The following is a 26,557-nucleotide window of genomic DNA, read 5'->3' on the forward strand; positions in this document are numbered from 1 at the left end:
TTTCAGACAACACTTTATTTATTTTACCCAGTTGTCTTCATTTGAAGATTAGATGGTCATAGCTTTGCGTCTTAACAAATGTTTGTTCTATTTATTACAGCAATTTAAAAAATATGCTTGACCTTGTTTTAAAAAAATAATGTACCCCCACTTCTTTCTACTATACATGTAAAATTCATTACATGAATTTTCATTACATTTTCTAGTTTTGACTGGAGGAAAGAAAAACTTTAAGTCCCTCCAAAGTACAGCAATACCATAGTTCTCAGGGCAGATAACTTGAATAACAAATAAGTAACCAGAGAATTGAATTTCATAAATGTAATAACAATTTGCAGCTTTAGGTCACAGTAACCATATTTCTGATAATAATAGTAATAATAAATTTTTATACCTTGAGGTCTGGTTATCAGAGAGTATTGCCTAGTTCTAGGTTAATAGTCTACACCAAAGAGACCATTCCCTATTAGCCTTACCTAGTATTACAAATAATTTATTTCTAGAAAAATGACTAGGAAAGGGCATACTGTCCTTAAAATTTTTATTGAAGAATAAATCTAATTCATATATGATTTAAGTAATATGTACATCTATAGTACATACAAGGGAATATAACAAGGCTAAACTTATAAGATCTCTCTCCTCCAGTGAAAATAACAAATGGTAAAGAAAATGCTGGCGACAATGAAAGAGGTAATAGATGCATCAAGAAGAAGCCCAGATGCCCACAGTTCAAAAAGCATCATGCTAGCTTTGTTGGAACAACTTGTGAATTCAACAAGCATCTAAGAACCATCATTTGATGTAGACTCAGCAACCAGATTATCTGCCAAGTCTATCCCTGTTTCTCCTATAAGAGACTGAACTTACCTTGCCCTCTGCGTGTGTCACCTAACAGGCAGTTGGGATAGGATGGGATAATGTTTAATTGGAATAAATCATGTAGGTAGGACCGAAGAAGTCCTAAAATCTGAGCTTCAAAGGACTATTTAACTATTTGAACATTGGGATTCTAAACAGGTCTGTGAAACTGAATTTAACACAAGCAAAGAAAAATAATTTAAGGGATCGACAACAGGAAAGAAAAATTTGTGAAACAGACTCATTAATAAAATACGAAGGAAATATGGCCTTCTACTAAAGCAGTGTCACCTAGCTTTGTGAGTCCGTGCACTGCTAATGTCATATGAATTTTGCCTGTTTCAAAAAATATGAATATTCCTGAGAAAATAAGTGTAGCACAATTTAAGCCATGCCAAAGATAAGCATTATGTGCTTCAGATTATGTATAGATATATAATAACCATAAAGAATAGAACCATTATACAGTTAACAATCTGGGGGTTAGGGGTGCCAAACTCCACAAAGTTGAAAATCCACGCAACTTTTGACTTTGAAAAAACTTAACTACAGTGATCCCTTGGTATCTGTGTGAAATTGGTTCCAGGACTCCCATGGATGCCAAAATCCACAGATGCTCAAATCCCTTATATAAAATGGCGTGGAACAATGCATATAGTTAGCCCTCTACATCTTCAAATTCCCAGTGGTGGATCAAAAATACTGTTTTTTGACCAGTAGTTGGTTGAATTGCAGATGTGAAGCTCGTGTATTCAATAAATACAGAAGGCCAACTGTATTTATTGAGAAAAAAAAATACACATATAAGTGGACCTATGTAGTCTAAACCTGTGTTGTTCAAGGGTCAACTGTAGTTTTTTGAACATTAACCTTTTTGAAGAATTACACATAAAGCTATTAAAAATGAAGGTGTTATATTTTATTTAAATAAATAGAATTAATAAAAAGGAATGTATATTTCTTAAAAAGGTAAGCATAATACAGATAAAACAAACAATGTGAGTAAATCTTTCAGTAGCAAAAGCAACAGAACAGGTAATACAGTCTATTTCATTTTGAAAACCCTTCATTTCCCTGCAAGTAGATAATGGACGTCAAAATGCCTATTCACAACCTCACAATAAAATGAAATAATTTTTCCCCAAAAAAACTCCTTGTGTATGAATCATTTCATATGAGTATCCTAATAATGGAATTCAAAATAAGTATTATATGTTCAAATACAAAGAGTCTATTATGCCATTAGTTTCCTTGTTTCCCTCTCTAACCTCCATTTATAGGACACAACTTAATTCATCAGAAGAAGCCTTCTATCTTGTATTCATTTGGTTTTAGTATAGCTATTAGACAGTTCCAAGGGGAAAATGTGTCTGTAATCAGACCTTCCCCCAAGATTCACCAGAAGGAGAAACCACACAGGCAACAGTTTTTGAGGCATTAAAAGTAGCAGCCTCAGGATGGATAAACACAGACTATGAATGTTCACACTACATATTGTGAAGCGTTAATTGAAGAATGTTTATTTGGCACAAGTGCCACCCCCTTTTTGTACATTCCATAAGATGGTGGTGTCATGTTTACGTGGTTATGCCACCTTGCAGCAATGCATTCTTCAAAACAATTTCTAAATGCTTTTAAAATTACCTTTCTTCCAATACTGGATTCATACACTTAATTCAATCTATGTTCTGGAACCTAAGATGCAAACACTGCATTACCAAACAGATTAGATGTCTTTTACGAGGTTAAAGGGTTTCATACATAAACTGATTGCACTGCAGAAGGTTGCTATGCATGCACATGTGTGGGTCAACTGCCCGCAAGAAATAAGTATGGTAAATTTGATACTTTCTTATGTGTGACACTCACTTTTTCTTAGTTTGCAAGAAATCTAATGCCTTAAATCCTCCTTTCAGTCAACTGAACAAGAAAATTAGCAGAGATTAATCTAGGTTAAATATGGAGACAAGAGATGCATATAAATATATAGTGGATAATTTTATTTTCCTAAGAAAAATACTATTGAACAATGTTGATGATGTTGTATTTTTTTCATTTTAAGGAAGACCTTCTGATTCTAATGCATGGTGTTGTGGTATTAATAGCCAGTGAGAAAATACAAACACTAAAAATGTTAAGATTTGATTAGGTGGTCTCAGAACAAACCTCTTAGAGTCCGGAAAATTGGAGAAACCTGCAAAATATGGGGTTATATTAATTTTAATAATTAGAAGCAAAGCTTTATTTTTTAGTATAAACTTGATTTATGGGATATGGAAAGAAAGCTACTGGGTTCAAAAAAACTTTTCTTTTAGTTGACTGCTTTCCTATAGGAATCCATGATTTTCCATTTCTTAAATAGCGAAGTGCATTTTTATAAAAGTAGTCATTTTCTAAGGGAGAGACCAGGCTGTGGTGGGTGCATTTAAAATTTTAAAAATCTGAATTCTCTCCTTAAACTTTTGTTAAGAAAAAGAAAAACAACAAACATGATATTTTGACAAATGATGTTAGAATATCATAAAGTTATAAACTCCTCATATTTAACATGGGCAAAAAGGTCAGCATCATCTCAAAAGCTCTAGGGACATGTTCATCTGTATTCTCTATAAGAATCTTTAAATAAAAATTTCACTAAGAACTGAAAACTATGACAAAGTGGGATCCATACTCAAACTAAGGGCAAACCCTTCTTTTAAATGGAAGTTAACTAAGATTTTAAAAATGGCATGATGCAGTTCACTGCTTACTGGAACTCTTTACGACTAATTCTATTTAAAATTTCATGCATTTTTCAATAGACGTAGCTATAGGATGAAATACTTAGTATTTAAAAATTCACGTTCACATTTTAATTTTAAATTTAGAAAATATACAATAACTTTTGAAGTTTAAGTTATGGTATTTAGAACACTTAAAGTATTTACTTCCCAATTCATGTCTTCTGTCTACATTAGTTTTCAAAAAGTTATCATGTTACACAAACACACAAAAGGTATTTGAGGGTAGAAAATCAAGTAAAAATATGAAAACAAGATCGTAGGTATAAGTGTAAGAAATAAGTGTCACCTACAGTGGCAGATAGGGGACATATTAGACTAATAAGCCACATTGGTTTCAACAGCAAAATGTTATTCAGAATTTTATAGACATATTCTTTCCTACTTGATGCCCCTCAACTGACCAACAGAAGTATAATAGATAAATTCTCAATGGAAGGCTTTACTATAACTTATTATATCTTCTGTAGATAATTAGTAAAGGCAAAACAATTAAGAGTTAATTTATTCTACCTGCTGATAAAAATCACAATTGCCAAGAGTTTGAAACATACACACACACACACACACACACACACACACACACACACCCCAGAATTGCATAGCTTTAGTATTAGAAAGACATCATGCAGGTAAAACTCAATGATATACATTTTCTACTTGGCAGAATGACATAAATAAATATAACTATTTTGGGAGAAGTTTATTTCTAGCTTTTGGTCCATAGATATAACCTATCTTATTAACCATTTCTTATATGAAGTGTGAACTGAAATGTATTGCTTTAAAAATTTAAGTCAATTAGAATTAGTAAAAAATTCACATTCAATAGACAATAACATAGCAAGCAGTGATGAAAAGCCATTTATTTTAGAATATTTTATAAATATTTATGTAAATGATTGGTTTTAAAAGCAAGACCAAAATGGGCCCAGAGTTTGTTCTGAGGCAAACACACACTTCTATCCTTCTACATCTATAATTTAGAAAGGAAGGGGATTACTAAAAGCAGGATTACAATCTCAAATTAACACATGATAATAATGAAAAGTAAAGGTTGAATTAGGCACCCCCTAGAATATGAAACTAGAAGATGAAGATGGTTTTCCAAAAAAAAAACTGAAGCATGATGCCTCTCTGGTGAAAAAGTAATCAAATATGTTTTCTGATTGTTGTTAATACATAGGAACATTGTAAAAACAAAACAAAACATGTTTTACTGTGAAATCATACTAAACAGAGATAATTACTAGACCTCACTATAATTTTCTTGCCTTGTTATAGAAAATTTAGTTCTATGGGGCCCACTTTTAGCTTTTAAGATCTTGCTAAAATTTTGTGACTTTACTAACAAAAACACGGGTGATACTGATAGAAAGTAAAGGAACTGGGAGCAAGTCATCTCTACACATGTGAAGGTACAGTGTCTGTTGATGGGTATCCATAGGTATCCACATAGCCGTACAAACTACTGACATAGTACTGCTAGCCCACTTTGCTAATTTACTACTTTTGTTACCTGACATGCTTGATTTGTACGTAGCAATCATGTGGTCAGTGAACCGTGGTAAGGGCAGGACTTTTTGTCTCCTGATGCCATTTACATTACCTAACCACAGGTGGGGGAGCCTTAATCTACAGTTAAACACTTCCTCCTCCATTCTTTTTTTTTTTTTTTTTTTTTTTAAGGTTATATACTTATATGCTATGTTTCTTTCTTTTAGTTATTATTTTTTTAATTTTATTAAATTTATTGGAGTGATATTGGTTAATAACATTAGTTTTTAAGTGTACAATTCTATATGTCACCTGTTTATTGCGTTGTATGTTCACCACGAAAAGTCAAGTCTCCTTCCTTCACTATATATTTTGCCCCCTTTACCTTTTTCTACCTTGCCCTCACCCCCTTTCCCTCTGGGGTCTGTGTCTGTGAGTTTTTGTTTCTCTTGACTGTTGTCTGTGTCTGTGAGTTTTTGTTTGTCTTGACTGTTCATTTACTACTTTCAGTTTTATATACCACATATATAAGAGTGAAATCATTATGGTTCTTGACTTTTTCCAACTGATTTATTTCGCTTAGCATGATATTCTCAAGATCAGATTTCAACTTTTATTATGGCTGAGTTGTATTCCATTTCACACATGTATTGGGAAAATATTAGCATTCAACTGAGGGTGGTCAGATGGATATTTAACTAAAGAATAATAAAGAGTGCCTAGAAGGAAAAAATATCTAGCAAATTCTATGTGGGCTATTGTGTTTATCTCTGCAGACCTTTTTACTTACTTCCTTTACCAGAAACGCTTGGGTACACACCTTTCTCCTTTCCACAGTGTTTATGACTGGCTTTCTTTCTCCTGAGTACAAGGGAAAGGGTTACTAGTATGGAGTATCTTGACAATTCCAGAAAAGCATCTCTCTCTCTCTCTCTCTCTCTCTCTCTCTCTCTCTCTCTCTCTCTCTTTCCCTATTAATTTTTGCACAATGTGGTTTGAGGTGGATAACCACTGGGCTGAGCAAAGTCGCCAGCGGGGGAGGTGTTCCTCTCTTGGAATGTGTTGAATGTGCATTCTTTAGATGCTTGGAAGGGGTGACTGCCCTCTTATTGGCTCCTACCCATTTTCACTGGTTTGGCTGCTTCAGTAGGAAGGAGGTATTGCTTTCATTTTTTATTAAATGTGTGGGTAATATTTCCACAATGCAATGCCAAAGTGACTTATGAAAATATGTATCACTTAAGCATGATGCCCTGAAAGGAGTCTAGATCACGAATCTTGAAATCTGCTCAGCTGACTAGCTCTATCATCTAGGACAAATTGTGGCACTGTTCTGGGTGTTTCCTTTTCTTTCCTTTAAATTTTTTTTTTCAATTACCATTAACATACAATATTATATTAGTTTCAGGTGTACAACATAGAGATTAGACATTTATATAACTTACGAAGTGATCACCCCTCTAAGTCTAGTATCCATAGTTATTACCATGCTATTTATAGTTATTACACATAGTTCTTACCATATTATTCACTGTATTCCCTATGCTGTACGTTACATCCCCATGACTGTTTTTGTAACTGGCAGTTTGTACAGGTATTACTTTTAAACACTCAGTGGGTTCCTCAGCACTTAATCACTGATTACTGACTGCTCTTAGGCTTCTGAAGTTAGCTTTTAAAGCAGAGCTTCATTTGATCCGCATTAGATATGTATCTTCAATTTTTGTTTTGTTTATTCTATTTTTAAATGAAAGAATTAGGTTCTTGGTGGATAGAGTCATCTCCTCTTGGTTGAAGCCTTTTGACCACGAGCTCTTGCTTAGCAATGGAAACGCACAGAGAAGTAAGGACAAGGCCCTTACCTCAAGGAACTTCCTTCAAGAAACCAGTATGTTCATGGCTTGTTCTTTATAAGCTTTTTACTTTGAATGGTCTTGGTGGTTAGTAAGTAATGCAAATAGACTCGTGCTATTGACATTTTACCTATTTTTCATTCAGTGAAATACGTTAATTGCCATTATTAAATGCCACTATTTTCCATTTTCTTTTCTCTGAAGAATAATTTACAAGCTAAGAAAAGTGAAACAAATCTTTTAATCCAGTCCACTAGTTTTTCTTTACAAGATTTTTAAAAATAGCAGATGCACTTCTGATCAAAACTCAAGCATACAGCTGCTTTCTACAGTTTTGTGAGTTCCTGACTCACCCTAAGCTACCTTCATGCCATATTGCACTCCTAGCCTAGTTTTTCCACTCACTGAACCCTGTTCATGTGCTTAGGATTATTCTCTCTTGATAACTTTTGCAGGATACTAACTAATAGAAATGTCAATGATAATGATTTCCCTAAGCAATCCATTTAATACTATCATGGATTAAACTTTATACAGATTTTTGTTTGATATTTGAATTAATATATAATATGAACAATAATGAAAACTACTTACTTTAGAAAGAGTATTGCAATATTTCAACTTTCATTTGCATAGGCCTTTGCCTACCTTTTTCTGAATTATAGTGGTTATATACTAAGCATTCAGACATAAAACGGTATGAAAAGAATAATCAAAAATAAAATAAAATAAAAGAGCAAATGAATATGCACAGTCCATTCCATCTGTGGAAATCCCACCGCACAAAAGTACATTGTTCTGTCAAAGCCCTTATCACATTGTATTATAATTACTGTTTATAGTCTATTTCTCTGACGAGGCAGAGAGCTTCAGGAGATCTTAACCTATTTATCTTGGATCTCCATCTCTGACATAATGTCTGGCAGGTAGAGGATGTTAAGCATAAAACTGTTGAATGAAAGAATAAGTGAGGAAACAGAATGGGTTTGCTTCCTCACTCTGCCATTTATGGTGTGTGGCCCCTTCCCCTTTAGCCTGCGGGAGTCTCAGCCTTCTCCTCTGTAATACTATCAGAAAATCAGGAGTTGTATAGAGCCTCAAAAGGCATCCTGTGTGTATAAGTTATAAGGAACTGCACAGGGCTTGGTTAACTTTACTATCCCTTCCCTCAGTCAAAGCTGATCACTTACTATGTGTGAAACACTGGGCTAAGAGATGGGACATCTGGTTCCTTTCCTTGTGGGGTTGAGAGTCCAGTGGGAAACAATGCCAGGTAAATGGGCAATCGCATTAACATGTGCTAATCGTATTGTGACAAAAGTTGGGCAAAGTACAGGATACTAAGTAACACATTGGAGAGTGTTTATGAGCCTTGAGGAGTCTGGAGAGGATTCCCGGACAATGTGATATTTAGAACTGATGTATGTCAGATAAATATTTCAGGCAATGGAGGAGGAGATGAAAAGACCAGGAGTGAAGAGTGAGCGCATGATGCTATGTGTGTAAGGGCGGCTTCTAAAATTCCTCCAGTCCTAGCCTTATTCCAAAAATCATGGGGCAATGCTTTTGTGATCTTTTATGGTTCATCTGTTTCATAAAAACATCTAACTTAAATTATTGTTTTTCCTCCAATATGTAGGGAATGTTTTCTTTGGAAAACTGCATTTCCCAAAATCTCCTAACTCATATGACCTTATTTATCACTTTTGTGATTTAGTAAATTTTCTATCAAAGAAATAGCCGAACCCTATCTTTGCACTGCAAAAGAAACTTGTTAATAAAGCTGCTGAATATATTGCATATTACTGAACTAGTTTTAAAAATATGAAAGCATCTAAGCCCTGATTATTTCCATCTTTCATTAATTACTGGTATTATGTAGCTTCCTTAAACTAAAACGAATACTAGTCACAGAAGTATTTATATTGACAAAATTAACAATTTAATGAATGTTTGCCACATTATATGGCTATTTATGATTAAGCATTGCATATTGGGTGTCATATTAGCTTTTATATTTTGAAGTGTACTCTGTGTTGACAAATACAGATAGTAAACTATGTACTAAGGTCAATCGTCTTAAAACACTGACTTCTTTAAAGAAGTAGTGAAAAGAATATGAGCAAATTAGAAAATCTAGGTTTGATTTTTGGCACAGCCACGTACTAGTTCTGTGGCTTCAGGTGGGTCACTTAACTTCAATTTTATTTAGAAATGTTTTTCTTTTTTTTAAATCCTTCTCATTTACACTTGAAATGAAATGGAAACAGTGTTTACAAGAGTTTTCAGTGGGGATTAGTTATAAAATAAATACTTAAAGTTTATTTACATATGGCTTAAATCCTAGAAGTTAAAATAAAAACCTTCTACAACATTATCACATTCTGTTTCAGTGTGTGAATTCTAGACTAAGAATCAAATATCCTGAACACTGTTTAAAATGCAAGTGTATGTGTTACTGAATCATTGTTTACATTACCATGATCCTCAGCCATCAATGTTTAAAATGGACTTTGGCAACATCAATAGAGGAAGACAACTTTAAAATAACTTTAAAGGATCCAGATAGCCCACATATCAAATACAAATAAGACACAAAGAATTATGATGTTATTATGAGATCCTTAGGTATTTGGGGTTTTTTTTTTTTTTTTTTTTAGAAATTTGATTGTAAAATGTGTTAAAAGAACAATTTCAAGGGTTGAAAGGAAGAAATAAGCTATGGAACACTTGCCATAATATTCACACTATAAATGAAAGCATTCACTTCGCTCATTTTGATCTCCCAAGAATTACACACACTATTTTTTAAAAAAAACAAACAGTAGAAAAATGCGGTGCCTTCCTGCTTCCTGCAAGAACTGAACCGCTAATTACCTTGGAGGATGAACATGACTTCAAAACACATATTTATTACACAAATCATTATTTTTCCATCCCCAAATTTCCTAATGATAAGAAACAGCCTATTTTAATCAAGTTGGCTTTTCTTATGCCCCTTAAGTATAAGAGATACGTGTCTGGGCCTGCAGATAATGATGCCATGAGATGGCAATCTAAGTTTTAGGCCACAGTCAGGGAAGTCTTCTACTAAAAATAAGTGGCCATTTAAATGCTACCATATCTTATTTTGTAAATCTATCCTCACACAGCAAATAATCGTTTTGGGTGCAAAAGTTAGTCATAAAATTCTCCATTAGTAGTTGGTAATTGCATGTTTGTAAAAAGTGCATTGGAAAATTAAATGTTGGAAGTACCGGCCACATAAGGAATATTAATATTTATATGAGATAACCTTGTAGGGCCTGATTTCCTTTTTACTGAAAACTGCCTACACGGAATATTTTCCATTTTCTTGAGGAGAAAGAGTTTTGCACATCTATCACTTGTCTGTATTAATACTCTGCTTTGTTCTGTCCCAGCTGCTTTAATAGAAAAACAGGAGTAACTAATAATTGTTAATTTTACAGTAGGTGTGATAAACCAGAAAGTAGTATTGGGATGTGAAATATATTACAGGCAAACAATATTAACCTATGTCTAAATCACACCTGAGTGCGTACACAAAGTTTCCACCCTTCATTATTAACACATAACTCTAAAGGGATAAATTTCAAGCCAGTATCAAGAGAGAATTTGGCTCTTGTAACTGTACTTTCAACATATGTTCCCGATGTGATGCTAACAATACTAGAGGAAATGTGTCTAGTTTCTATCATGGTCGATACTGACAAAGATGCTGCAACTGAAAACAGAATGAACTGAAATCACCTAATTATACACAGAGAAATGATTCCTGAACCCCTTTATTTCTTGTTTTAAAAGGAATTTGTTTTTATTTACATAAAGAAAAGTATGATCATATTTTCAATGATCAACTCAGATTGGATGAAACTGTTGCATTTAATATTCACGAAGTGATGAATAATAATAATGTTTACGAGTTAATATTTATTCGGCCTTCACTATGAGCCAAGCACTGTTCTGCTGCATTTGTTATTTCATTCACCCTTTTCCACGACCTTTGAGGTTGACACTGCTTTACAGATGAAACATTTGAGGCATAGAGAAGATAAGGAACTTGTTTAAGGCCACACATCTAACAAATGATCACAATTTTGACCAACTGATAATGGAGCATACTCTATCTCTGTTGATGTCTCTCTCCCTGAGCAGGAAAACGAAGGACTTGTTGAAGGTTATTGCTCAGTTGAAGCGCTAATTACTAAACACAGATTGTGTGTCCTTAAGCCACTATCTGAACTAGCCAGCTGTTTATTTTTTTTAAGATTTTAATTAAACTATAGCTAACATACAATATTATATTAGTCTCTGGGGGACACCATAGTTATTCAACATGTATGTACCTAAATAAGCGATCATCAGGATAAGTCCAGCAACCATCTCACACTGTACCACACTGTCACAATATTATTGACTATATTCCCTATGCTGTACCTTACATCCCCATGACTTAATGTTTTATACCTGGACATTTGAATTTCTTATTCCCTTTCACCTTTCCCCTCCCTTTTTAAAAATTTTTCAATTACAGTTGGTATTCAATTATTTTATATTAATTTCAGGTGTATAGCATAGTGTGGTTAGACAGTTTTATAATTTAAGAAGTGATCCTTCTGACTAGTCTAGTACACACCTGGTACTATACATAATCATTACCATATTACTGACTATATCCCCTATGTATTACTTTACATCCCCATGACTATGATGTAACTACCAATTTGTATTTCTTAATCCCTTCACCGTTTTCACCCTGTCCTCCACCACCTCCCATCTATCACCCCAACAAATCTAGTACCCATCTGACACCATACATAGTTATTACAATATTATTGACTATATTCCTTATTCTATACCTTACATCCCCATGGTTACTGTGTAACAATCAATTTGTACTTCTTAATCCCTTCCCCTTTTTCCACCCACCCTCAATGCCCCTCCCATCTGGCAAAAATCAATATGTTCTCTTTATCTATGAGTTTGTTTCTGTTTCATTGGTTTGTTTTGTTCTTTACAGTCCACTTATAAGTGAAATCATATTTCATTTGTCTTTGTCTATCTGACTTATTACACTCAGCACAATACCCTCTAGGTCCATCCATGTTGTTGTAGATGGCAAGACTTTATTCCTTTTTATGACTGAGTAATATTCCATTGTATATATGTACCACCTCTTCTTTATCCATTCATCCATTCAGGGACACCCAGGTTGACTTCATGGTTTGGCCATTGTAAACACTGCTGCAATGAACATATGAATGCACACATTGCTTGAAGTAGCATTTTGGGCTTCTTCAGATAATTACCTAGAAGTGGGATTAATGGGTCCTTCTTTTACAGCCTTTGTTTTAAAGTCTATTTTGTCTGGTATAAGTATTGCTACCCCAGATTTTTTTGGTCTGTTTTTTTTTCAATTTTCATAAAACATCTTTTTCTATCCTTTTGTATCCAGTCTCTGTGTGCCAGCGGTTTAGTTTTAGGAACTACAGGGGCCTTTAGCGTGGACCCTCAACGGGTCTATAGCCCATTGCTATTCTTGGCATTTTGCTAGAAGTCACATGGAAGAACAGTAGGTTTTTCTCACTGGTGTAGAATAAGTATAAAATACTCTACTGGTGTAGAATAGCACTATCACAGGTATAAGGCAGCCCTCAAAAAGCAATGAGAGGCAAAACTGTGCAGTATAACAACAACAGGATAAGAAAAAGGAAATCTGAATTCAAACCAAATCCTAGTTTTGTATCTATAAAACATTGACCCTAATAACTTTGTTGCTTCTCCTTGGGTTATTCTGGAACAGAAACAAGGTAACAAGCAAAAAGGTAGTCTCTACAGACAGCCAAGGTCAACACAAAAAAGGCAATATTATGCAGTCAATGTTGAAATAATTGCTATGCAAAAGAAGGAGCCATGTGATGTCCGGGGTAGGAGACCCACATGTCTAGATCAATTTCACCAGGAGAAAGTAATACTGCTGCAGCTTCAGTTTCTCCTGGGCTTGTCTCTAGGAGTGTGCATCATTACAACTCCAGAGCGAGTTAAGTGATTGCATTACAGAACCAGAAGAGTTCCTGGATCTTGTAACGATCAGCTTTATAGGGGCCACTCCAGCACAATCAAAAGCTTTCAAGAGAGATTTCCAGTAAGTGATCTGTAGAATAAGATAAAGTTGGAACAAAAGGAAATATAATATAACACTAACTTAGAATTCATGAATCTGGCCAGAAGTGGTTTCATGACATCCACTTATCCATTACTGTGGTTCCACCCTGTGCCAAGCATTATGAATAGTAAGCCAGTCAGATAGATATAGTTTTCTACTTTTTGGAAATTCACAGACAACTTGGAGGCAGATATTATATAATAAATCACAAAAAGTATGTTATTAATAAGTTTGAACTTCAGTTTTCTTAGTTATTAAATAAGGATATTGGAGTAAATGATTGCAACAGTCCCCTTCACTCATTGCCTATGACTGATTTTAAAGTAACAATCTAAAGAATAGAAAAGGGTATAATGCAATACCAGTTAAGAAATAAGAGAGTAGAATTGCCAGAACATGCAACTGAAACATTATTAATTACATATTAATGTGAATATCAGGGATAAGCAGATCTTGAAGAATGAAGGCAATTTTGCCAGGAATAAAAGTTATTGAAAAACTTTTTCTACAAAAGGAGCAAATTAATTAAAGACTTTTGTGTTCATCTTTATCATATCAAAATAGCTTCCATTTATTGCCTTTCATGTACCAAGCAATTTAGAACATAATTTAAATTACGTTATCTCATTTAATCCTACAGGAGCTCTATGCTATACTATTGTCCTAGTTTTGATAAAATGAACGAGGCTTATAGAGAAAGCTACTAAGATACAGTTGTGTTCTGGCTGCCTCATTCCAAAGTCTGTGCTCACAGCACCTTACTGCTTTCTGTTACACAACACTTTCATGAGTTACTTTTGGGCATGGAGCCCCATAGTGACTGAATGTAGCGGTGTATGGATATGAACTGGGAAGAGATGGGTCCAGGAACTGCAGGGGGCGCCTGACATAGTTTGTTACACTGGAAACAGATTGTAAAGTTCCTTAACATCCTGCAGAGGAATTTAAACTCCATTATGTATACAAGATAATACAACTTTTGCAAAATACACTCTACTCTTTGAGTAGGGACTTACAGAGGGGGGAAGGAGCTTCAGGAGGTAAAAGAAAGCCAGAGGCTTAAATGAGGGTCAATGTGAAATATTGTAAAACTGAGTAAAAACATAACTTAGAAATATGGTACATTTTTAAAAAATCCAATTACTTTAAAAATCCCATAGTTTACTTTAAAATATCCAAAGAAGCCATGTATTACCTATATTACTTTCAGATGTGTCATTAAACAGCTGGAAAATAATAACAACTGTAGACGCTACCATTTACTCATGCATATTCATTTCAAAATACTCAGTTACAATTATGCATTAATTAATAACAGAAAATGTATATGTTCACTGAACATTTATATCTGACAAAGAACTATGTCCAGGAACAGAAAAGTTAAATAAACGTATCAGCATCATAAAGCAAGGTAGGCAGAGCTCTAGGAATGAATAGAATTATTACCCCCACCAAAGCCAGGTCTTCTAATAAATTCTATTAATAAATTCTAATAAATTATCTGTCATTGAAAACAGGGAGGGGGGAAACCCACATTTTCTGAAAGCCCACTATGAGCAGTTGAGCTAGGTAATTTAAGTTCTCATTGAATTCTCAAAAACAACAACAACAACAACAAAACCCCACCATTCTGTGGCCATAAGATCCCATATGATAGAAGAGGAACTCTGAAAAGATTGATTTAATGAAGAGATCGAGGTTCCAGCCTTGACTTGGAAGTGACTCTGTTACTTTGAAAACGCTCTCTTTATCTTTCTGTGCTTATGTCCTTCTGTATAAAATAAAGGAAAGGGGGCCAAGTTGATAGAACAGATTGCCTCATAAACAAAGATTCATTGCGTGTGAACACGTGGATAAGCATGTGTGTGCTTAGTGTGACTTGACGGGTGACACTTTGAAAGTCTCCAGGTCTGTTATTCTCTGCTCAAGCTGCAAGAATAGAAACAAACGTGGGGCTGATGAGTGTGGGGAGAAGACCCAGCTGGGAAGCTTGGCTCTGGTAGGGGTCTCAGCAAAACTGGAAAGGGTGGAAGCCATTGAGCTGGGGGCAGTCAGGCTGGCCAGAAAGGAAAAGATCAGATGGCCGTGAGAAGGGGAGAAACGGCGCCATGTCCAAACACAGTGAGGGAGTACCACCAATCTCTAGGCGCCAAAATATTCAGCCCAGTCTGGGACAAAGACGGACACACCACAGACTATGTATATAAGATTTATGTTTTGAGGAAAACTGACGTTTTAAAAGCTAACAGAGATTCTAAAGTTATTGATAGCAACGGATCACGTGAAAAGCCATCAACGCCTTATTGGTATTAACTCAGAAGTGAAATTATTTTAACCAGAATGTTCATTTTCTAAAAAAGTTTCCCTCCAGAACTTTCAAAAAAAGTATCTCTCATAACTATTGCAAAGACAGCTTAAAAAAAAAAAAAAAGAAACAGAATACACTAGGTAATGTGCTTAACTGTTATAATAAATTTTTAATCCCCTGAATTTTATGCTCATGTTATCAACTGGCTTCTACTTATTAGATGTCATTTGTTTAATCATGTAAAACAATTGTTAGCCTAATTGTTTTACATGATCCTAACTTTTAGGGAAAAAAGTTTATTTCCAATTTTCTATTATTTTAATATAAAATATTATGTTAATCTTGTATGCTTCCCCAGATATTTCATGGATAAATCTTACTGTTTTCTTGATTAGCTTTTACTCCCTTATTTAATTGAGTGGAGCACATATGGAGAAATAGAATAAGACACTTTATTATGGAAAATTCTATCCAAAAAGAGTTGCCAAATGAAAAATATAGGTCACGAAGTTAAATTTGAATTTCAAATAAACAATGAAAATAACATGAAATATCAAATGTAGTGATACTAAAAAATTATTCATTGTCTATCTAAAATTCAAATTTAACTGTGCATCCCATATTTTTATTTGCTAAATCTGGCAGTCCTGTATCTAAAGTACATGTTTTGTAATGAAACTAAGCAAAGAAAGTAGGTCTATCTTCCTGTATCCAACAACCATACACCAACCTTGAAAAGACCTATTCTGAAGGCCACAGCACTTTCATAGCCAGCAGTAAAATATTTGGCAACTGAAAATGGGCAGGGCAAAGTCACTAACCCAACCCCTGAAATCTCTGACACCACCATAAAGGGAATAATAGATGCTTAGGGTCGAGGAGGTGAAGATGTTATTTCCTGGAGAATATTTAAGCCCACATCCAAGACCCAGGAAGGAGGTGTGGCCTTTCTACAGATTTGTGGGGCAGGATCAGAGCACTGGTTAATTGGCATCCAGCCCTAGAACTTTAGATGCCTATTTTGCTTCCTCTCTGGAAGTTATCATGTTTTGGGAAACCACCCAATACCCTGACATAGTACTCTATCAAGCCCGAAGAACAGAGGGGGACAGAACTATGTTCAAAACCTCACAAACTTTTGAACTCAGTTCAAAAACTTCCTGTCTATTATCTAAAATGAAAATTGGTTACAACAAAATTACTGAATATGCTTTCACTGCATGAGAAACTGAATTTAGTTTCTACACGTTAAAAAAAAAAATTAACTTGGTTATGAAACATAGAGACCCACCCAATTTTCTGTGAGAAATGTTTAAGGTAAATCAATCTTATCATACTGGCATGGTGTGCATGCCTTACCTCCTGATGAAATGGTCGTCTTTTAAGAAAATAAACCTGTCAGGAAGAAAGTACAGACTGAGCTATCTTCCTATGGCATCACTTGACTAAGATTGGCCAACAATTAATGTATTAATTACATTGTAGCTAATGCCCTCCAGTTTCATCGGAACTAAGGTCTACATTTCTGTAGTTGCTCTTGCCTATTGATTTAATTAATTCAACAATTCATTCATTTATCTATTAAATACAATATTTTTATTTTTGGCACTTGGCTATGTCTAAAAATGGAACTCTTGTGTAGTAATGGGAACAGAAATACAAACAATTAAGCAATAAAAACAGCAGGATCTAAGAACACAAAAGAGAGATGGGAAGAGACGGGGAGAGAGACAGAGACAGAGACAGAGACAAAGAGAGAGAAAGAGGTAAGGAGAGGTATTGAGAGATTGAGAGAGACATCTTCTCTCTGATAATGAATAGTTTTAAAACAATTTGTTCCTTCTCCTTCCCTGGAAGTCTGTTCATGAAATTTCCTGTAGATGAGCTCAAATGGGTTAATTTTCTATTTGTGGGAATGCTGGTGTTGTTTTTGTTTTTCATTTTTTTACATTCTGTATTTTTATTTTCTCAAGTCTGGAGATATTCAACAGAAAGGAGTTGTTACCTCTTTTTACAGACGGGAAAACTAAGGCGCTTAGCAATTTATTACCTCACTGTCTTTGTATATAAACAGTGGTGAAAAATTGCTTATGTTTTCAAAATAAGAACGATACAAAAAGGAAAATACTTAACTCTAGACATATGAAGAGGAACTATAATCTCAGAAGGAAAAGGTGAGGCTTCTTGTCTAGCGTAATCTAACAATGAGAAGAATATCTGAAACGTGACCTATTCAAAAGAGCAAATCCAGGCAGTAGAGCCCTGATGTTCTGGAATCAAGGGGAGGTCTCAAAGAAAACAACTTTCTCCAATGTGTCCTGTGGTTGCCTCTCCTATGGAAATTCCACAGCTCTGGACCTGTGGGGTGCTTAATAAGTAAACAATACACTGCACCCTTATATGTGTAATGATGGTCATAATAACTATATATTTTTCAACTCCAATTATCTACTAGGCACCATGCTTCCTAAATGCCATATAATCTTTTAATCCTCACAAAAATCTTGTAATACCAATGTCATAATTTTCACTTTATAGATGAAGAGTATAAAGCACTGATAAAGAGATCAGCTTTTGTAGTAGTGAGTAACATAGACTTATTATAATGTCAGGTGTGCCTGCCTCCAGGGCTGAAGTGCAATCTGCATTACTGGGGAATGGGGAACTGTCAATAACTGTGCTCTTAAGTTTTATGTGCAACAAAAGACCAATCTGTTTTGGAGCAGGGGACATCTTTCTGAGGCCTTTGAAATCATATCACAAAATGATGCTTATGGAATGTATGCCTATGCAGACATAAAATCTGAGTAACACTGAGGCCTTTTTCAAACTACACCCACATCCCACCCCACATTCCCTTCTCTTCACGTCCTCAAGCAATAAAGTTTAGAACCACTGTTCTAAGAAGTCTTAAAATCCAGAGCAGGAAATAATATGCAGTGCTAAGCTAATATTATTAGAGGAGGGAAAAAAAAGGTCTTCTCTGTCTCTAGCTTATGCAAGGAACGATATTAGATACTTCTCAAATACCAATCAGTTAATCTCAAGTAGTCTGTTTATTGTGCTCCCATATTTTGAAATTTTAGAATTTAAAAACAGAAGTAATCCTTACGTAAGAGATAGATGCAAATCAATATTTATCATCAAATAAACATTTTACCACAGTGAGCTGAAGTAAGAAGTAAATATATTTGCTGTTTTTAGGTAGGCCTGGCAACCTTATACTATCCTATGTTTTGAAAAATCAGACACAAGAAAAGTGCTCATTGAACTTTTGTTGCATGGATATCTAAATTGAAAGAAACACTAGCCTGGGAATTTTTGACTAGTGAAGCTAGACTTTCATTCTAAATGAAGTAGAGCAAGTCTTACTTTCAAACTTTTACTGTGCATACCAACTGGTCTCAAATTGCTGAGCCTCTGTCATTGGAAGCATAATGACAAAGCAGTTGAAATCCACTCCTTTGGTATGTCACATTTGTTTCAGTCCTAGGATTTACCATTTATATGGTTTAGGAAATTATATAAAGCCCTGACTGTGGTGTTCTCACTTTTAAAAGAGGAATAATACTATCACAGTAGAAGCAATCCTACCTGATGTGTTTGGGATGAATAGTTGATGGATTAAACAAAAATACTAGTTAGAAAGGGAAACATAAAAATACATTAACACAAATATCTTTAATTTTTCTTAAAATATGTCAGAGGACAATTTTCTAATTTTTTCAATGTTTTCATGTGAGACAAATCTTTCATTAAACGTGGGACTGGTGACAGTCTTTTTATGTTTCATAAATTGTACCCACAATGCACCACTTTAGTGGATGCAGTCATTTATAAGCAAGAACACATAATGGCACTGATATAGTAAACTGAGAGATGGTTCAATCAATATTTTTATGATTTTTTAACAATAATTTACAGTTGAATGTTCAAATTTAATATGATAATGATTTTAGCTATTCCATTTTATTGAATCTTTCCAAGGAATTCAGTTATTCTCTTTCTTTTCTGAACCATGTTCCATTGGATTAGACAATTAAATTATACATATGTTACTAAATAAATTACAAGTAAATTATATATAGTACAATTTTTAATTAAAATTTCATATATTTAATGACATATAAACTACATAATTTGAAACATATATGTGAATTTATGCATGGATAGACAAGTAGACAGATAGATTAATAATATTTGTAAGGAAAGCTTTCAATGATATCGAGTTTACTACTTAATTAACTCTGGCACCTCAAAAAGTATGAAACAGTAACCCAATGCAGTTATTCTTAAATTTTTCAAGAAATGGACTCCTATGATAACCTGACAAGACCTGGGACATTTTCCTGAGAAAAGTAAACATACCCACATACATTTAAAGTATTATAAATATTTTCAAAGGGCCCATAGAGTCAACAATTTCATCCTATGGGTCTTATGGATCTATGATCTTAATTAAGAACACCTTTTTTTTTTTTTTTTTTTTTTTTCCTATGTGAGAAGCAATGTCATTTCTTTCTAATTAGGTTTGTGTTGATTGCTTCAGAAAGAGTTGCAAACCTCTGTAGTTTTTAATGTTTTGGCTTCCTTCTGTTGAATAAAGGTTTAAAATCTCATCAAACTAAATCTATACTCAAATAGGAGCAAAATAAACAAATAAAAACAATAAAACAAAACCAATTGAATTCCAAATCGATTTGAGTTTCCCAAGCCATTCTCCCCCTAAATCTTAATTCAACTACAGAGGGAGTGCTCTTAGCTATTCTCCACTTTACAGATTAGCTGACATTTTCAGCAGATGCTCCCAGCATTCCAAATAAAAGTGGGCTACTTTCAGGAACTACACTGTCAGATACATAAGATACTAAGCCACGTATAGCTACTTAAATTTTATTTAACTAAAATTAACTAAATTTAAAATTCAGTTCTTCCATCACACTAGCCATATTTCAAATGCTTAATACCCACATGTAGCTGGTGGCTACTGTTTAGGGAAGTGCAGAGAACATTTCATCACCTCAGAAAGTTCTAGAACACCGAAGTATTTCTGCTCTCAACAAGTGATTTGTATGCTTGCTGGCAGTCAGTATGTCTGTTTCCAAAACAGTCTATGCCAGTTGTTTAATATGAAATTGTATAACTTAGTTAAATATTATATAAACCAATTTAAATATGAATGTAAAAAGAATGAGAGATTGTTTATACATGAAAATTTTGGAAAGACTTAATAAAATTCCACCATTTTAAAATGCTATCGACTTAGATGAAGGTAAGGCAACTTCAAAAGATTAGAAAAAAACCATGGAGAAAATAGAATTCTGCTGTCAGATTTCTTTGTGTTGGATTTTCCCTTAAAGACATTTATGAAGCACCCAAAATTATAATTCAGATAATGTATTATGGGATTCATAGAAAAGATGATTAATATCTGTAATCGGCAACCCAAACTCAAAAATAGTACTTGGCAAATAAATATATAGTCGTGTTTTAAAATTGAAATAAAATATGTATTGTATGTATGTGTTAATTTTTAGGATCCATTTGTTCAAAAAATCTTTGTGGATTAACTGATCAACTACTGATCCCAACTATACTAAACAGGAATGTTCTTACTACACAGCAAAATTGTAGACACATCTTTTTTATTACTATAAATGCAATATTTTCATAATTGGCTGTGTTATTTCTACTTACCAAATTTAAGTTCTTTGAACTAAATTATATTAAAAAATTTATGGATAGTAACCTGATCTAATTCTAGATTTATGCATAACTAGTCTTTGAATTAAAATATAATTAACAACGATGTCATTAACTTTAACAATACCCAGTTGCCTGAATGTAAGACATTATACGGAGATGACAACACTTGAACTTTGTGTTCACTTTATTTATTCAGTTTTGATTTTTTCTGACTTGGAAATGCTATCTATCCATCTATCTATAGCATTAATTACTTGAGAAATAAGAAGTATAAGAATTTCATTGTTTTGTACATTTGAGATATAGATGCAAATGGAAACCTAAAATTACTACAACCAGGACTACTATAATTACTACTACTACTACTACCACTACTACTACTAAATTTCTTTCATTAAAATTAGCATCAAAATGATATTACATATGGTAGGTGTTGCATGACCAATAAATACTTTCATCTGTCAATTAAATTCAAGGAAATATTTAGACTGTCATGGATCACATGTCTATTTGAAATAACAGCAACACATGTATATTTAAAATAACATATAAGTGTGTAAGAATTTATCTTTTTTAGACATTGTAATTACTTGAAGATATTATAGATACTTCAAATTACTAGTTCAACTGTAAAAAGGCTATTAGGTTTATCAAAAGAACAAATTTACAACTTTACTGTGTGCCGCCTTCATATGAAAATGAAAAACTGGCTGCCCTTGGGGGCCAAATTTAGATTGACTGAAGAAGTCATTTTGAAAACAATGAGTATGCCTTCCTTGGTCTACCTCAGTCCTGATTATTTCCTTTTGTCTTAAAGTCTAGCTTATTATACTGCCTAGACCCTGAACTTGTTTAAGTTCATGATCCCTGTTACATAATGATATGTTGCATATCTTGTGGGGGGGCATAGGCAATTGACTTCTTAAGTTGGACTTAGTTATTATGGTTAGCATTTCATATTAACTTTATTCTTCCAACCAACACAATGTTAAGAAGTCAACCAATTCATACTTCCTTTTTCACTTATGATATACCACCAACTGCTAGGCCATGCACCTCTCCCCTGGAGAAGACTTCTGGAAGAAGAGGATATATCAGAGCAGAACTAGAGGGTAGGTAAGTTTCCTCTATGCCTAGAAAAATGAGTGTACTTGTATTTGAAAAGAAAGAACTAAAGGGATACAGAGTTCATATATCTACCATATTTGAGTCTGAAGATAAACTATTTTGTTATCTGTAGTCTTTCAGAAATAAAACCTTATTATCTCATTTCAATCAATCAATTAAACTTGGTTTAATGACACTACAGCAAAATCTATTGCTAGCAATAGAAAACTACCCAAAATTTATTAATTGCAAATGTAAAATATTTCTTCTTAGATTATTAATCTGGACAGAAAGCTGGACTGTGTCCATACTAATGGATCGACCCTGAAAAAAATCAGGAAATATTCTGCGTTTCAGTTTGGTCATCTGGAAAATGGGCCATTTGACCTCTTACCATTTACAAACCTAGATTTTTTTTTTTTTAATTTCAATCAAGTACTATTCAAGTGCTTACCAAATAAAAGTACACATAATTTATACAGTTTACAATCCAACTTTACTATGTACAATCTAAACATATAAAAAGTAACAAGAAACAGAAGGCTGAATATAATTGGAGTCAAGTAAGCCGTCCAAGAGTTCAGAGTGAAATGAAACAAACAAGATTTAAGAGGGGACAGAATTAGGGAAGAAACATGGGTAGTAAGTTGATTTAACTCACACATTCCACATAGCATCACGTGAGGTTAAAAATGAAGGCACACACAAAACAATGCCAATTTAAAAATTCAAGAACCATCATTAAACTTTTGACGTTCCCAAAAGTTAAACGTCATATTCCTAATTTCTCTTAAATTCTAAATTTTTAAAGTTTGAAGAAGTCTACTTAAATATAGAATCGCTCCACTGTACATGTTCTTATTTCATTTAAAAATGTTTTTGTTCATTCACCAAGGAGTTCTTGAATTCACCTTACAAGCTGGGCACTATGGTAGGAGTTGTGAGTTTTGAAAAAGACAGCTATTTCTGTACACAAGGAAGTTAGATTTATTATAAATAACAGATTAGCTTGCTTCACAAATGACATTCAAATGGTATATCACATGCTTAATCAAGACTGGCCTCTAGACCTCATAAACAGTCTTAAAAATTCCTTATCCCATAATGATATATTCTGGAGAGCCTAGAAATATTTTGGGAAACACAAGACATTACTGACGAAGCATAGTTTATATTAAGGTATGTACATGTTCTCACCATTGCTCACAAATGATCTGAAGTTCACCTCAATCCAACAGTTAAAAAAAAAAAAGTATGTACCCTGCAGGAGGTACAAAGGTAAGTCAAAGTCATCTTTGGGTACTTGTACTTACTATTAATGGAAGTTGGAGAAAACCCTGTGGGAATAAAAGATGTAAGGGCTATGAGGATTCAAAACTGAAAACGTCTTCTGAGAGAGAGTAAAGGCTTTATGGATGGAAGGTGATATACAAGGATCCAGAAGAACATATTAACAGGTGTGTGTTTGCTTGGAAGTAGTGGTGGATGGTAAGAATGAGTAAGCATGTAAGAGATAAATGTTCTTTGATACATCAGAACCTTCACCTAATGATCTTTCATTCACAGGCATTCTCTATGGGTCTTTTAGGGACTTAGTATGGGCATAGTCAAGATCAGTAACCTCAAGAATTATTCTTATATTCTGTTGAAAACCAGGCATGGGTATGAAGTACTGCTCAGAGAGGCAGAATTCTGTATCGCATCATCTGAGGGATCCTGGGGAATCACCTATGCTCATGAGTCAGCATTTGATAATAGGGAATAACAGAAACAAAATGATTATTTACAGAAAGTGACTCATTTATTCTAATAACAGTTCATGTACTGCTGCATTGTTTTCAAGAAGACTCAGTCCAATTGCCAAGCAATTTATCTGATTCTCTTAAAGTTACTTTGGCCAATTTAGTTCATGAACTGAATTAGGCTTTTCTGTTAAGGCCAATCAATTGCCTTGCCGTTTGTTTTTCTTCCCTTTCCTTCTTCCCTCCCTTTCTTTCTCCCTCTCCTTGATATCTTCCTTTCCACTCCAACTCTTTCCTGCCTCATTCCACAAAGCATTTAAGCTAAATCGGCCACTATGAGCATAAAGATATATATACCAGGGGTGCCAAAAAAATGTATACAAGTGGACACTTTGGTCAACATTGCTCAAGCAGTAGTTTGCCATAATCAGAAGTTTCTGGACGCTGATGGTAACCACTTTGAGCACCTCTTGTAACTGCAGAAGTCAAACGTGGCTCGTATTCATCTTTTTTATTGGTATATATTATTACGATTTTAATAGTTTTTTCTTTTCTTAAAATGTATATACATTGTTTTGGCACCGTGTGTGTGTGTGTGTGTGTACAAATTAGTGTCCCAAAATATCAAGAGAGAGTTTGATTAAGTAAAGTATGGTTAACTGATATTGAACTGTTTCGTGAATTTTCAAACTTTCTCTGTTATAAAATATGGAAACCCTGGTATACAATAAAACATGACGAGTGAAAATTCTTAAAGGACTTATTCAGTCTGTATAGCTGTTCCCCCATTGAATGTTAACTCTTTAAATGTGCAATGTTTCCACATGGTTTCTTAGACATAATTTGACTCTTTCTAGATACTGACACGAGCAGGAGTCCTGAATCTTTAAAAGTAATCCTATCAATGTGTGCATTTTCCATTTATAATTTTTAATAAATACATAGTAAGTTAAATTACCACAACAGCTGGGTGAGAAAAATTTATCATTAAACACTAGTGAGAGCATAATTCTCCCATGTAGTATTCTCACTCTATTTTCTTCATTGATGCTAATTATATCCTCTGCTTTTCAGAATTACTATAATTTCTGAATGACTAACACAATGGGTCATAGTTAAATCTTTGTCAATTTTCAGCCATTCTTCTATAGTACCAGACTACTTTAGATAGAGCAGATAAGAGACCACAATTCTATGCATTTATCATAGTATTTTTTATGAGGTTATCCTTAAACTGCTCATCATCATAGTTCAATTCTGTGACATATTTTAGTTCACTGCATGGAAACAGGCATTTATTGGCAACAATATTATATTTGGCCCATCAATGTCTACATGACTTGGTCTCCAAATCCATACACTGAATATTGGGATACACACAAATACATACATTCTCACACAAGAAAGGGATCCTAGGCTCTCAAGGGCTACACTAATTACAAAGATGTAATTGTTTACCACTCAGTTGTGTTTCTTCTAACTTTGGGTTGAACTATCACCATTAGACACATCACTGTTACTCTTTGCTATGAGTCACTGTCTTTTTCATCACTTCTTTCTCTCTCTGTCCCTTTTCATCTCTTGTCTATGCTCCTGCCTTTTGTTCATTGTCTCTTGACTAGTCCTTAAAACAATTTTTCTTTCTTAGAGACTACTACTTTTTAACTTCTGCATACCAGTCAAATAATTTTTCTTAAAATCTTTAGTATTAAGCTTTCTATGGCTCGTGCGTTCTTCCTGTTGGTGACTGAAAAGTTTCTTCCAAACTACCACTGTTGGTGGATTCTAGATTCTGAAATATTCTGGATGCCAGAGTTGCACAGAAAGTTCATCACCACACAGCCAGGGTCTTAGAGTTTCTTAACATAAATACTTGTATCTACAAATGTCTTCTTATGTATTCAATGTTTCATGTTTGAAGTTTAAATTAGTTCTAGTATCTACAACTATTTAATTCTAGCCTCTCTATATAAATTGCACCATTCACTGCCACTAAAGTTGACAGAAAGCTAATGGACTCCAAAGAGACCCATTTGTGTTGTACAGACAGAATATTGTGGGTGCCATTCCTTCAAACCAAAATGTGATCCAGACCTCATATTATATTTCACATGCTTATCTATTATTAATTTCTTGATATGGTTCTGATTTAGTTGTTTCTGGTTTATGCAACAGATATAGCTGTATAAAAATAAAGGGCAGAAGATAAGGGAAGAAAATAAAGGGTAGAATACAATGAGCTGGTTTTGAAATTGGTGCTGAAGTAAATACCATTCGTCTGGAAATTAAGGAATTTAAAAATTCAAAAGAAATATACACAACCTAAATTTAGGATTATAAACTGTAATGAGCTTACTAATAGAAATGAATTTGTTCTATTCTTTTTATTTTAGAGAAAGAGCACTCCTGAATTTTAAATTGTATGTGTAGGATGAGAGGAGACAGTCAACAGAGTCGAGAAACAAGTCAAGTACATTACTGATGCAGAAAAGTCTGGGAATTAAATTTAGGGGAAT

At 34.0% G+C, this 26,557-nt stretch overlaps 1 protein-coding gene across 40 annotated transcripts in view; it reads right to left on the reverse strand.

Annotated features, from left to right (window-relative positions):
* The window catches only part of LOC109447544 (uncharacterized), a 661,414-nt gene that overhangs the window by 167,227 nt on the left and 467,630 nt on the right, over window positions 1-26,557 (reverse strand). For 2 of the 40 annotated variants that reach the window (XM_088794096.1, XM_088794095.1), the window contains one exon: window positions 1,508-3,055. The exons of the other annotated variants lie outside the window; for them this stretch is intronic. The gene's annotated coding sequence lies outside the window, so the exon portion shown is untranslated. Of the gene's footprint in view, window positions 1-1,507; window positions 3,056-26,557 lie in introns of those variants that run through there. 40 annotated transcript variants of the gene reach the window in all.

Source organism: Rhinolophus sinicus, chromosome 17 (genome assembly GCF_057876585.1).
Source record: "Rhinolophus sinicus isolate RSI-liver-muscle chromosome 17, RSI-T2T, whole genome shotgun sequence".
NCBI lineage: Eukaryota > Metazoa > Chordata > Mammalia > Chiroptera > Rhinolophidae > Rhinolophus > Rhinolophus sinicus.